Raw genomic sequence first — 14,669 nt, 5'->3', positions numbered from 1 at the left:
TGTACAGTATCCTCTCAGTAATGGAGCAAAGTCAATGTCGGTATGTGGGTGGATAGGGTCTGGACAACAGGGTTCAATTACTATGTCACATTATCTGGTACTGTGCAGCACATGCACAAATGACCAGTACAAGCCACAGGGAGGAGACACAGAGCTTTTAGAGAACCACGATGGCACATCAAAATATCTGATATCCCCTTTCCAGTTCCTGTACCTTTTATACTTCATTCACATATGTCTACAGTTCTCCCTTTAGGATTAGTTTGACTCATGATCTGTTTACTACACACATGTTAAGGCATGACATATATGACTGCTTATGTTGTTGATAGTAAGACTAAGTCATTCATAACCTCAGTCACATCCATTCTAGGGAAAGGGAAATACCTACTTAGTTGTACCACTGAATGCATTCAACTGAAATGTGTCTTCTGCATTTAACCCAATTCCTCTGAACCAGAGAAGTGCGGGGGATTGCCTTAATCGACATCCCTGTCTTAGGCACCCGGGGAACAGTGGGTTAACTGCTTTGCTCAGAGGCAGAGCGCGATTCGATCAGCTAGGCAATTAGATCCAGCAACCTTTCAGTTACTGGCCCAACGCTCTAACCACAAGGCTATTCGGTGATGATGATGTTGTATAAGTACATTGTTAAGTGTTGCCAAGTGGAATATAGCAGTCAGCCATCACAGAAGTTCTATATATATTTTTTTACTGCAGTAATATTTGAATGTATGGATAAATAAATATGTATTCTGTGCAAATGTGCCCAATATCTTCAGTGATTGTTAACTGTGTGTGCACATCCGTGCCTGTGTATATATATCTGTCTTCATCCATGTGAGTAAGGGAGAGGGAGAGAGGAGATGGGGCGGGTGTCGGTGACATAGCATGGCAACTCTACCCTTTTGACCATTTTCATTTTCATAATTGACCAGGCATGACAGAAATGTCCATCAACTAATCCTCTTATTTCATCCCTAATGCCGACTCTGTCACAGAAGCCTTATGTTAATGTAACAAGGGGCTCAGACTGGCAGTGAGTGTAGTGTGTGTGTGTGTGTGTGTGTGTGTGTGTGTGTGTGTGTGTGTGTGTGTGTGTGTGTGTGTGTGTGTGTGTGTGTGTGTGTGTGTGTGTGTGTGCGTGCGTGCGTGCGTGCGTGCGTGTGCGTGCGTGCCAAGCCTCTCCCTCCCTACTGGCCAGAAAGTATTGGCTATAGCCGTGGGCAGCAGCATGCAGTCTTGTGATAATATCTGTAAACTAATATTTTTATCTCTTAACAAGAATCATGATTTGCAGAGAGATATTTTTGGATGTCTTATACATCTAAGTGGACTTATTTTGTGATTTCCAGCTAATGTGGTCAAGGATCAGCCCGAACAGTCAATGGATTTGCCTTTACATTCTTGTGAGTTGAAGAGAAGCTTCTTTGAAATCACGTTAAGTATGTAGTTTTACAATGCTAGTCATGGATTAGTTGGAAGTGCTCATTATAAACCACTACACTCACTTTAAACACACACATATACACACATATACACTGATAATCCCCACAGCATCATACTGTTGGATGTGGTGAACCCCTTAGCTGATATTTTGACTGGTGCCTCATATTCTGTACTTGGGAAGTTTCTCCCATTCTTCTCTGCAGATCCTCTCAAGCTCTGTCAGGTTGGATGGGGAGCGTCGCTGCACAGCTTTTTTCAGGTCTCTTCAGAGATGTTCGATCGGGTTCAAGTCCGGGCTTTGGCAAGGCCATTCAGAGACTTTTCACTCCTGCATTGTCGTGGCAGTGTGCGTAGGGTCATTGTCCTGTTGGAATTGGAACCTTTGCCCCAGTCTTTCCCTCGATCCTGACTAGTCTCCCAGTCCCTGCCGCTGAAAAATATCCCCACAGCATGGTGCTGCCATGACCATGCTTCACCGTAGGGATGGTGCCATGTTTCCTCCAGATGTGATGCTTGGCATTCAGGCAAAAGAGTTCAATATTGGTTATATCAAACAAGAGAATCTTGTTTCTCATGGTTTGAGAGTCTTTAGGTGCCTTTTGGCAAACTCCAAGCGGGCTGTCATGTGCCTTTTACAGAGGAGTGGCTTCCGTCTGGCCATTACCATAAAGACCTAATTGGTTGAGGGCTGCAGAGATAGTTGTCCTTCTGGAAGGTTCTCCCATCTCCACAGAGGAACTCTGTGCAGTGTTCGTGGTCACCTCCCTGACCAAGGCCCTTCTCCCCCGATTGCTCAGTTTGACCGGGCGGCCAGCTCTGGTTCCAAACTTCCATTTAAGAATGATGGAGGAAACTTTGTTCTTGGGGACCTTCAATGCTGCATACATTTTTTGATACCCTTCCCCATTTCTGTGCCAATACACAATCCTGTCTTGGAGCTTTATCAAATCAAATCAAATTGCATTAATCACCTACATATGGTTAGCAGATGTTAATGTGAGTGTAGCGAACTGCTCGTGCTTCTAGTTCCAACAGTGTAGTAATATCTAGCAAGTCATCTAACAATTCCCCAACAACTACCTAATACACACAAATTTAAAGGGGTGAATGAGAATATGTAGATATATTGATGAGCGATGGCAGAGCGGCATAGGCAAGTTGCAATAGATTGTATAATTACAGTATATGAGTAATTTAAGAGATGTAAGAGATGTAAACATTATTACCGTGGCAGTGTTTAAAGTGACCAGTGATCCTTTTATTAAATTGGCCAGTGATTTGGTCTCAATGTAGATAGCAGCCCCTCTGAGTTAGTGATTGCTGCTTAGCAGTCTGATGGCCTTTAAATTGAAGCTGTATTTCAGTCTCTTGGTACCAGCTTTGATGCACATGTACAACCTCACCATCTGGATGGTAGTGATGTGAAGAGACAGTTGCCCCGGTGGTTGTAGTCCTTGATTATCTTTTTGGCCTTCCTGTGACATTGGGTGCTGTAGATGTCTTGGAGGGCAGGTAGTTTGCCACCGTGATGCGTTGTGCAGACTGCACCACCCTTTGGAGCGCCATACGGTTGAGGGCGGTGCAGTTTCAGTACCAGGCAGCATGCTCTCGATTGTGAATCTGTAAAAGTTTGCCAGGGTTTTGGGTGAAAAGCCAAATTTCCTCAGCCTCCTGAGGTTGAAGAGGAGCTGTTGCGCCTTCTTCTCCACACTGTCTGTGTAGGTGGACCATTTCAGTTTGTCCGTGATGTGCACACCAAGGAACTTGTGGACCTTCTCCACTGCTGTCCCTTCGATGTGGAGAGCGGGGTGCTCCCTCTGCTGTTTCCTAAAGTCCACGATCATCTCCTTTGTTTTGTTGACGTTGAGTGAGAGGTTGTTTTCCTGACACCACACTCTGAGTGCCCTCACCTCGTCCCTGTAGGCTGACTAGTTGTAGTTGTTGTTAATCACGCTCACTCTGTTGTGTTGTCTGCAAACTTGATGATTGAGTTGCAGGCGTGCATGGCCATGCAGTCGAGGGTGAACAGGGAGTACAGGAGGTGGCTGAGCACGCACCCTTGTGGGGCCCCAGTGTTGAGGGTCAGCGAAGTGGAGATGTTGTTTCTTACATTCACCACCTGGGGGCGGCCAGTCAGAAAGTCCAGGACCCAATTGCACAGGGCGGGGTTGAGACCCAGGGCTTCCAGCTTGATGATGAGCTTGGAGTGTACTACGGTGTTGAATGCTGAGCTCTAGTCAATGAACAGCATTCTTACATAGGTATTCCTTTTGTCCAGGGATAGGGCAATGTGCAGGGTGATGGCGATTGTGTCATCTGTGGACCTGTTGGGGCGGTATGCAAACTGAAGTGGGTCTAGGATGGCCGGTAAGGTGGAGGTGATATGATCCTTGACTAGTCACTCAAAGCACATCATGATAATAGAAGTGAGTGCTATGGGGCGGTAGTCATTTAGTTCGGTTATCTTTGTCTTCTTGGTACAGGAACAATGGTGGCCATCTTGAAGCATGTGGGGACAACAGACTGGGATAAGGAGCGATTGAATATGTCCGTAAACACACCAGCCAACTGGTCTATGTATGTTCTGAGGATGCGGTTAGGGATGCCGTCTGGGCCAGCAGCCTTGCGAGGGATAACATGCATGCATCGCGGAAGTTAGAGTAGCAGTGGTCGAGTGTATTGCCCCTGCACGTAGTGCAATCAATATGGTGATAGAATTTAGGTTGCCTTGTTCTCAAATTTGCTTACCCAGCTACAATAAATGCAGCCTCAGGATGTATGGTTTCCAGTTTACATAGAGTCCAGTGAAGTTCCTTTAGGGCCCGCCTGGTGTCTCCTTGAGGGGGAATGTACACAGCTGTGACTATAACTGACGAGAATTCGCTTGGTAGGTAAAATGGCAGCATTTGACTGTAAGGAATTCTAGTTTGGGCGGGCAGAAGGACTTGAGATCCTGTATGTTTTTATGATTACATCATGTCGATAATCATGAAGCATACACCCCCGCCCTTCCTCTTCCCAGAGAGTTGTTTATCTCTGTCACGATGCATGGAGTAGCCCGGTGGCTGAATCGATTCCGACAACATATCCTGAGAGAGCCATGTTTCCGTGAAACAGAGAATGTTACAATCTCTGATGCCTCTCTGGAAGGCAATCCTTGCTCGAATTTTGTTTACCTTGTTGTCAAGAGACTGGACATTAGCGAGTAGCATACTCGGGAGTGGTGGGCGATGTGCACGTCTACGGAGCATGACCAGGAGGCCGCTCCGTTTGCCCCTTCTGCAGCGCCGTTGTTTTGGATCAGCTACTGGGATTTGATCCATTGTCCTAGGTGTTGGTCCGAACAGAGAAAACGCTTCCGGAATGTCATATTCCTGGTCGTAATGTTGGTAAGTTGACGTTGCTCTTATATCCAATAGTTCTTCCTGGCTGTATGTAATAAGACTTATTTTTCCTGGGTAACAATGTAAGAAATAATACAATTTAAAAAAATACAGCATAGTTTCCTAAAACTCGAAGCAAAGCGACCATCTCTGTCGGCGCAATCTTATGTATCTATGGACAATTCCTTCGACCTCATGGCTTGGACATTCACCGGGGACCTTATATAGACAGGTGTGTGCCTTTCCAAATGATGTCCAATTAATTGAATTTACCACAGGTGGACTCCAGTCAAGTTGTAGAAACATCTCAAGGATGATAAATGGAAACAGGATGCACTTGAGCTCAATTTCATGTCTCATATCAAAGAGTCTGAATACATGTGTAAATGATATATATATATTGTTTTATACATTTGCCAAAAATGTGTTTTTGCTTTGTCATTATGGGGTATGTGTGTAGATTAGGGTTAGAAAAAGAAGAAAGTTTTAGAGTAAGACTGTAAAGTAACAAAATGTGGAAAAAGTCAAAATGTCTGAATACTTTCTGAATGCACTGTAACTCACACAGAAATTACCCACCCCCTCACCCACTCTCATACACTCTCACACACTCGTGGTGAATTCAAGCTATTCACATGACCACACTGTGCATGTCAGGGCCTTCTCTAAATTGCTGCCATACCCTGTTGCTGTCCATGGGAGGGAAGGAAGGCAATGGGGCAAGGTGGAAAATATTGCTGCCAGATTGACACTGGTTCCGCTTGTTTTGTTCAACGAATGTGGTATGAATTTACCCGCTTAATTATTTGTGTTGGTATCCCTTTAAAATCCGCAACCAGCTATAAGAGGCTTATAAAGGTACTATAGATATCTAACAGTGTATTTATTTTTGGAAGGAATCGAAAATAGCATTCAATCTGAAAATTGCATTCAATGTCATCATCATCATTTATGTTTGACAGGAGTTTTGAAGCTCGTCCCTTCCTGTCTTTATAATAACATTTGAACCCTAATCATTTATGAGCCTGTCAATTGACCATGATGATGATGATGATGATGATGATGATGATGATGATGATGATGATGATGATGATGATGATGATGATGATGATGATATGATGATGACGCAGACATAAGGCTGGGAGTCAGTCAGTGCCCAAGAGTATACAAACTGCCAATCACCTTGAAACCTGCAGTACCAGCCACTATGCTGCTAGCTACCATCCATAGACTATTAAATATTCCACCATTATTTCTCCATGCCTGTGTCCCAAATGGCATCCACCTCTCTATTTAGTCCACTATTTTTGACCAGGGCTCACAAATACTCTAAATATTCCTGATTTAGTGCACAAATTTTAACCAAACTTAAGAAGTGCACTTAGGGAATAGGGTGCATTTGGGACACAACCCATGACTCTGATCTCTGGCTCCTGAACAACAACAACTAGTGCATTAAAACTGTCAATGCCATGTGCTAACACTACAAGATGCAATTTGATGTGTGTGACTTCCTCTTCCACCTCACAGTGTCATGTCATGTTTTGTCCTTAAATGTGACCGCTGTATGACACTAAACCTGGCTCATTGACACATCAAGCAGCCCAATTCAGATATTTGGCTAATTTATGGTCTTTTGACCAATCAGATCAGATGTTTGCCAATATATTGCAACTAAATCAAATTCGCTTTTTTTGTCAAACGCATCAAATACAACAGGTGTTGACTTTACCGTGAAATACTTACTTAAGGGGCCCTTTTCCAAACAAAGCAGAGTTAAAAATGAAGACAATTCTCAAATACAAACACAGTAAATAACAATAACAAGGCTGTATACAAGGAGTACTGGTAGCAAGTCAATGTGCAGTGGTACAAGGTAGTTGAGGTAATATATAAAAGTGACTAGGCAATTATTCAGGATAGATAATAAACAGAGTAGCAGCCACCTACGTGTAGACTGTGAACGTGTGTGTGTGTATGTGTATATATAAACTCTGCAAAAAAAGAAATCTCCTCTCACTGTCAACTGAGTTCATTTTCAACTAACTTAACATGTAAATATTTGTATGAACGTAACAAGATTCAACAAGAACTGAACAAGTTCCACAGACATGTGACTAACAGAAATTGAATAATGTGTCCCTGAACTAAGGGGGGTAAAAAACAAAAGTATGTCAGTATCTGGTGTGGCCACCAGCTGCATTAAGTACTGCAGTGCATCTCCTCCTCATGGACAGCACCAGATTTGCCAGTTCTTGCTGTGAGATGTTACACCACTCTTCCACCAAGGCACCTGCAAGTTCCCGGACATTTCTGTGGGGAATGGCCCTAGCCCTCACCCTCCGATCCAACAGGTCCCAGATATGCTCAATGGGATTGAGGTCCAGGCTCTTCGCTGGCCATGGCAGAACACTGACATTCCTGTCTTGCAGGAAATCACAAACAGAACGAGCAGTATGGATGGTGGCATTGTCATGCTGGAAGGTCATGTGAGGATGAGCCTGCAGGAAGGGTACCACATGAGGGAGGAGGATGTCTTCCCGATAAAGCACAGCGTTGTGATTGCCTGCAATAACAACAAGCTCAGTCCGATGATGCTGTGATACAGCGCCCCAGACCATGACGGGCCCTCCGCCTCCAAATTGATCCCGCTCCAGAGTGCAGGTCTCGGTATAATGCTCATTCCTTCGACGATAAACGTAAATCCGACCATCACCCCAGGTGAGACAAAATCACAACTTGTCAGTGAAGAGCACTTTTTGCCAGTCCTGTCTGGTCCAGCGACGGTAGGTTTGTGCCCATAGGCGACATTATTACCGGTGATGTCTGGTGAGGACCTGCCTTACAGCAGGCCTACAAGCACTCAGTCCAGCCTCTCTCAGCCTAATGTGGACAGTCTGAACACTGATAGAGGGATTGTGCATTCCTGGTGTAACAAGGGCAGTTGTTGTTGCCATCCTGTACCTGTCCCGCAGGTGTAATGTTCGGATGTACCAATCCTGTGCAGGTCTTGTTACACATGGTCTGCCACTGTGAGGATGATCAGCTGACCGTCCTGTCCTGGCCACACTTGCAGTCCGCATGCCTCCTTGCAGCATGCCTAAGGTATATTCACGCAGATGAGCAGGGACCCTGGGCATCTTTCTTTTGGTGTTTTTCAGAGTCAGTAGAAAGGCCTCTTTAGTGTCCTAAGTTGTCATAATTGTGACCTTGCCTACCATCTGTAGGCTGTTAGTGTTAGGTTAATGACCGTTCCACAGATGCATGTTCATAAATTGTTTATGGATCATTGAACAAACATAGGAAACAGTGTTTCACTTCACTAGGGTAGGGGGCAGCATTCGGAATTTTGGATGAAAAGCGTGCCCAAATTAAACGGCCTGCTACTCAGGCCCAGAAGCTAGGATATGCATCTAATTAGTAGATTTGGATAGAAAACACTCTAAAGTTTCCAACACTGTTACAGTAATGTCTGTGAGTATAACATAAATGATATGGCAGGCGAAAACCCGAGGAGAATCCAACCAGGAAGTACTATTATTTTGAAAGGCTGTTTTCCCATTGAAAGCCTATCCACCATACAAAGGACCCAGTTCACGAGCTCTATGGCTTCTTCTACATGTCTTTAGGCATTGTTTCAGGCTTTTACTCTGAAAAATGAGGGCGATACAGCACTTTCAATCAGTGGACAGTGGAAATGTGCCTGATCGGGAATGTGCCAAGAAAGAGAGGTCCAGATTGTCTAGCCCTGCTGGACTAACTGAGCATTCACATTCTCTCAAGATGCTGAAATAAATAAATAATATTTCTCCACTCCTCTTCCCGAGTCAAAATGTTGCCTATAAATAGTGTATAATTTTTCTGCAAGAAATGCTTATTTCTGCAAGAAATGCTTAATTCTGCAGGAGGCAACTCACCCGAGTCTGCCACATCTGATAAGTGCCAGAGCAGGTGTAGTAGGATTATATCTTAGTCCTACATAAAAAAAAACATGTTGCATTCAATTTCCCCTCCATGTTGCACACAATAAGCTTCCATTCAACGTGCCACAAGGGGATTCATGACTGATAACTAGTAATTACCAGCTGGGCCATTCAAGTCGTTTTTTCCACTTTCCACTTTCCACTTGGTTACGAACGCAACATAACACATCTAACCATCCACTGTAGAGATATATAATTGTCACGTCCTGACCATACAGAGTCCTTATTTTCTATGGTGGAGTAGGTCAGGGAGTGACTGGGGGGTTAGTCTAGTTTATTATTTCTATGTTGGGTTCTAGTTTTGTTTTTCTATGTTGGTGATGTTGTATGATTCCCAATTAGAGGCAGCTGGTAATCGTTGTCTCTAATTGGGGATCATATTTAGGTAGCCTTTTTTCCACCTGTGAGTTGTGGGATATTGTTTATGTGTAGTTGTATGTCAGCACTCCATTGTCGTCAAGTTTTGTTATTCTTTATTGTTTTGTTTTATAGTTTCACTTTAATAAATTATATGGATCTGTAATCACGCTGCGCCTTGGTCCGTCTCTACAAACAAACATGACAGAATATCCCACCACACCAGGACCAAGCAGCGTGCTACAATAAGGAAAATAAGTTGGACCTGGGAGGAAATAATGGAAGGACAGGAGATCCTTCCTTGACAGGAGTCACAGCAGACGCAAGGAGAGAAGGGAGAACAGCGACGACGACAGGGTTCGTGGCCACTAAGGAAAGACCAAAAGACAGCCCGAGAATTTTGGAGGGTGGCACACGGGGTGGTCGGCGGAACCGAGGTGTGAACCAGTGACAACATGGGAGGAGGTAGAGAGGTGGTCGGGCATCCCAGGGAGAGTACCAGAGCACGCCTGGGATTCAATGGAACAGCGCGAGGAAGGATACCGGAAAATGGAGTTGGCGAGGAGTATGTGGCAAAGCAGACGTTTGGAGAAGCGTGTTACCAGTCCGGTGCAAGCTGTGCTGGGCCCACGCATCAGGCTTGCAGTGCGCCTCCCCAGTCCGGTACGTCCTGTGCCTGCTCCTCTCATTCTCCCAGATGTATGCCTCCACAGACCAGTACGTCCTGTGCTAGCTCCTCGCATTCGCCATGCGAAGTGTGTCATCGTTCCGGTAAAATTTGTGCCGGCTCTACGAGCCAGGTCTCCAGTGCGCCTCCACAGCCCAGTGTGTCCTGTGCTAGCTCCTCGCACTTGCCGAGCGAGGTGTGTCATCGGTACCATTGATGAAGGCTACATGCACCAGGTCTCCGGTGCGCCTTCACAGCCCAGTACTTCCTGTTCCTTCGCCCCGCACTCTCTCTGAAGTGCATGTCACCAGTCCGGTGCCACCTGTACCGTCCTCACTCATCAGGCCTCCAGTGCGCCTGCCCAGTCCAGTACGTCCTGTGCTTCCTCCCCGCACTCGCCCTGAAGTGCGTGTCACCAGTCCCGTGCCACCTGTAACGGCCCCACGCATCAGGCCTCCAGTGCGCCTCCGGGGTAGGGTACGTCCTGTGCCTGCTCCTCGCGCTCACCCTGAGGTGCGTGTCACCAGTCCGGTACCACCAGTGCCGGCCCCACGCACCAGGCTTCCTGCTACGTTCCCCAGTACAGAGCTTCTGGCGACAGTTCCCTGTCCAGAGCTTCCGCCAACGGTTCCCAGTCCAGAGCTTCTGGTGATAGTTCCCAGTCCAGAGATTCCAGCGACGTTTCCCAGTCCAGAACCTCCAACGCCGTTTCCCAGTCCGGAACCTCCTGAGACAGTCCACAGTCCGGAACCTCCTGAGACGGTCCACAGTCCGGAACCTCCAACAACGTTTCCCAGTCCGGAACCTCCTGAGACGGTCCACAGCTCGGAACCTTTGGCGATGGTCCATGGTCCGGAGCTTCCAAACATGGCGTCCAGTCCAGCTCCAGGGCAGGACCCTTCCTCTGCACCGATGTCCAGTCCAGACACGGCGTCCACTCCAGCTCCATGGCAGGAGCCCTCCTCTGCGCCGATTCTCAGTTCAGACACGCTCCATGGCAGGAGTCTTCCTCTGTACCGATGTCCAGGCCAGGGCCGGTGTCCAGTCCCTCTCCTTGGCAGGAGTCTTCCTCGGCATCTCGGTCCAGTCCAGGCACAGTGTTTAGCCTGGGTCCATGGCTGGATCCGCAGGATGAGTGTGTTCTTCGACCCGCACCAGAGTCGGCTCAAATGCTGGCGGATCCGCGGGATGAGAGGGTTCTACGTCCTGAACCAGAGCCGCCACCGACACTAGACACCCACCCCCCCTAACCCTCCCTTTTGGTTTCAGGTTTTGCGGCCGGAGTCCGCACCTTTGGGGGGGGGCACTGTCACTTACTGACCATAGAGAGTCCTTATTTTCTATGGTGGAGTAGGTCAGGGCTTGACTTGGGGGTTAGTCTAGTTCATTATTTTTATGTGGGGGTCTAGTTTTGTTTTTCTATGTTGGTGATTCTGTATGATTCCCAATTAGAGGAAGCTGGTAATCATTGTGTCTAATTGGGGATCATATTTAGGAGCCTTTTTTCCACCTGTGAGTTGTGGGATATTGTTTATGTGTAGTTGTATGTCAGCACTCCACTGTCGTCACATTTCATTATTCTTTATTGTTTTGTTTTATAGTCTTATGGGATGACTGGAAAAACGGTTATATTTTTTGTTCGCACTCCTCTGCTCCCTACTGTCACGCCTTGGTCATAGTATTTTGTGTTTTCGTTATATATTTGGTCAGTCCAAGGTGTGACATGGGTTTATTTTGTTGTATTTCATATTGGGGTTTTGTAGGCATTGGGATTGCGGCTGAGTAGGGGTGTAGCATAGGTTTGGCTGCCTGAGGCGGTTCTCAATCAGAGTCAGGTGATTCTCGTTGTCTCTGATTGGGAACCGTATTTAGGTAGCCGGGGTTTCACTGTGTATTTTGTGGGTGATTGTTCCTGTCTCTGTGTTATTGTTCACCAGACAGGCTGTATAGGTATTCACGTTCCGTTTGTTGTTTTTGTATATATACAGTTATTTCATGTATCGTTGTTTTTTCATTAAAGAACATGAGTACTACCACGCCGCATTTTGGTCCGACTCTCTTTCAACAAACGAACGCCGTTACACCTACAGCATAATCGAATCCCGAGGGAATAAAGAATCCTCTGAGTGTGTATTAACGGACTGTATTCACTGAGTAGGTTGATGCTATAATTCATGTATTTTTTAAACACTAGTTTTTAAGAGGAGAAAAAGCAGAGCCCTTACTCATGTACCTATTTTGTTTTTGAAAGGGCACAGATGGCCGAATTCAATATCTTTGAATCATTAATGCATAGAAGAAACCATATCTTAAATCCTATATTTTCAGCATTAGCTACAGATGGATAAAATGGTGGGGGCCTGTGCCCCTCTAGATTTAATGGGCTGGTAGTAATGTATCTGGTTATATGAAATCTCCTCAACCAGTAAACCATTTACAACTAAAAAATGACCTTATTTAAACTTTTCCTAGCTGGGGAACCTGAAGGAACCACATGGTTTGGAGGGTGATGAAGACATTGAACACAACACACTGACTCCTTCTATATGTTTCATATTATCAGTGCCAGTGGTGGCTGGTGGCTGGTGAGGGGAGGATGGCTCATACTAATAGCTGGAATGGAATAAATTGAACTGAATCCATCTCCTGGAAATCATGGGTTCGATACTGTTCCATTAAGTCTGTCCCAGCCATTACAATGAGCCGTCCTCCGATTCAAAGTGCAACCAGCCGTCACTGATCAGTGCATGATATCAGTCAATGGTGCATTACCTGAAGAGCACTCGGTCTCCATGCAAAATAAAACATTATTTTGTTTTTGCTGATTTCAGTTGAAAGGATCAGGGGTGGCTACAATCAGGAGACCAGTCATCTGATTCCAGGCCAGGCATGGGCTACAATCAGGAGATCAGTCATCTGAGTCCAGGCCATGGGCCAGACAAAGCCTCAGCTCTATGTCATCATGTGACGTGCTGCCCAGAGAGAGAGAGAGAAACACACTTCCTTCTTTGTGTTTCTCACAGCAGTAGTCTGGCAGTAGCAGCAGGGACAGGCATTGGAGCAACCACCCACGCCAAGGTTGTGGGGGATCTCATACATATACAAGAAACGTATTCACTCACTGCATTTGAGGTTGCTCTGGATAAAATTGCCTGCTGAGCGGAATATTGGCCTTTCAGTTTAAGAGCAATCATATGCCTCATAAGCAGCCCACTCCTTCATAGAACATAGAAGACACAATAAGCATATTTAATCATGACTTACAACAATAACACCGAGCTGAGAAAAAATACTTATAAATGATGCATAGTAGAACACTTGCTGTGGTGCTTGGGGAGTTAAGACATATCCTGAAATAATTGTAATATCTATGTAACTTATATGTAATTTATGTAGGCTAAGTGAAATGCATGTAGGTGAGGGGTATGTAAAGATAGTCCTCTTGATTAGCTAGATTTGAATAATGCACCAGATTTGACACCACAGTTGTCACGCCGTTATCTGTTTCACCTGTCCTTGTGCTTGTCTTTACTCCCTCCAGGTGTTGCCCATCTGCCCCACTTATCCTCTGGGTATTTATACCTGTGTTTTCTGTCTGTTGCCAGTTCATCTTGTTTGTTCAAGCCTACCAGCGTTCTGTCTCAGCTCCTGCTTTTCCATTTTCTCTTTTTTTCTCATCCTCCTGGTTTTTTACCTTTCCTGTCCTGACCCTGTACCCATCTGCTTGAACACTCTGCCTTTCCCTGAGCCTGCCTGCCGTCCTTGTACCTTTGCTCCACCTCAGGATTACCGACCTCTGCCTGACCTGACCCTGAGCCTGCCTGCCGTCCTGTATCTTGGCCTCTACTCTGGATTATCAACCCCTGCATGCCTTGACCTGTCGTTTGCCTGCCGTCCTGTATCTTGGCCTCTACTCTGGATTACCGACCTCTGCCTGACCTGACCCTGAGCCTGCCTGCCGTCCTGTATCTTGGCCTCTACTCTGGATTATCAACCCCTGCATGCCTTGACCTGTCGTTTGCCTGCCGTCCTGTATCTTGGCCTCTACTCTGGATTACCGACCTCTGCCTGACCTGACCCTGAGCTTGCCTGCCGTCCTGTATCTTGGCCTCTACTCTGGATTATCAACCCCTGCATGCCTTGACCTGTCGTTTGCCTGCCGTCCTGTATCTTGGCCTCTACTCTGGATTACCGACCTCTGCCTGACCTGACCCTGAGCCTGCCTGCCGTCCTGTATCTTGGCCTCTACTCTGGATTATCAACCCCTGCATGCCTTGACCTGTCGTTTGCCTGCCCCTGTTACCATACACATTGTTACTTCACACATTCTGCACTTGGGTCTTACTTTGGTTCCTGATAACAATAACACCGTTTTCTTATTATTGTGTAGCCAACTGTTGTTGTCATTACTATGTAACTACAGTGTATCAATTATTTGTTAGTGTTACTGGTGTCCATAGTAACTATGGTTATTTTAATGTTTACAGGGAAGCGCACATTAATCAACGTTTCATTTAAAGTGACGGATTTAGCCAACCGGCAAATTTTCAACTGCATTCCCTGGGCAGGCTATTAAAAACAATTACAATAATATTTTTTTTTTTTAAATGAACAGTGAGCACATGCAGAGCAAAATATAACAAGCAGCACGTAGCACGCAGACAGCAATTGCACAAAAAGCAACTAAACAAAATACATAAACACAATAGTGTCTCCACACCTCACAAGCTACATACACAGGTAGGGATTATGTTAACAAGTCTGATTGGCATTTAGCCATATGTCTATGTTTTTTTGTGAAGGTGGGATAGGTGGTGCAGTTATGTGTGT

This window comes from Oncorhynchus gorbuscha, linkage group LG10 (assembly GCF_021184085.1).
Source record: "Oncorhynchus gorbuscha isolate QuinsamMale2020 ecotype Even-year linkage group LG10, OgorEven_v1.0, whole genome shotgun sequence".
Classification (NCBI taxonomy): Eukaryota; Metazoa; Chordata; class Actinopteri; order Salmoniformes; family Salmonidae; genus Oncorhynchus; species Oncorhynchus gorbuscha.
The sequence above is the reverse complement of the archived record's forward strand: the minus strand, read 5'-3'. Positions refer to the sequence as shown.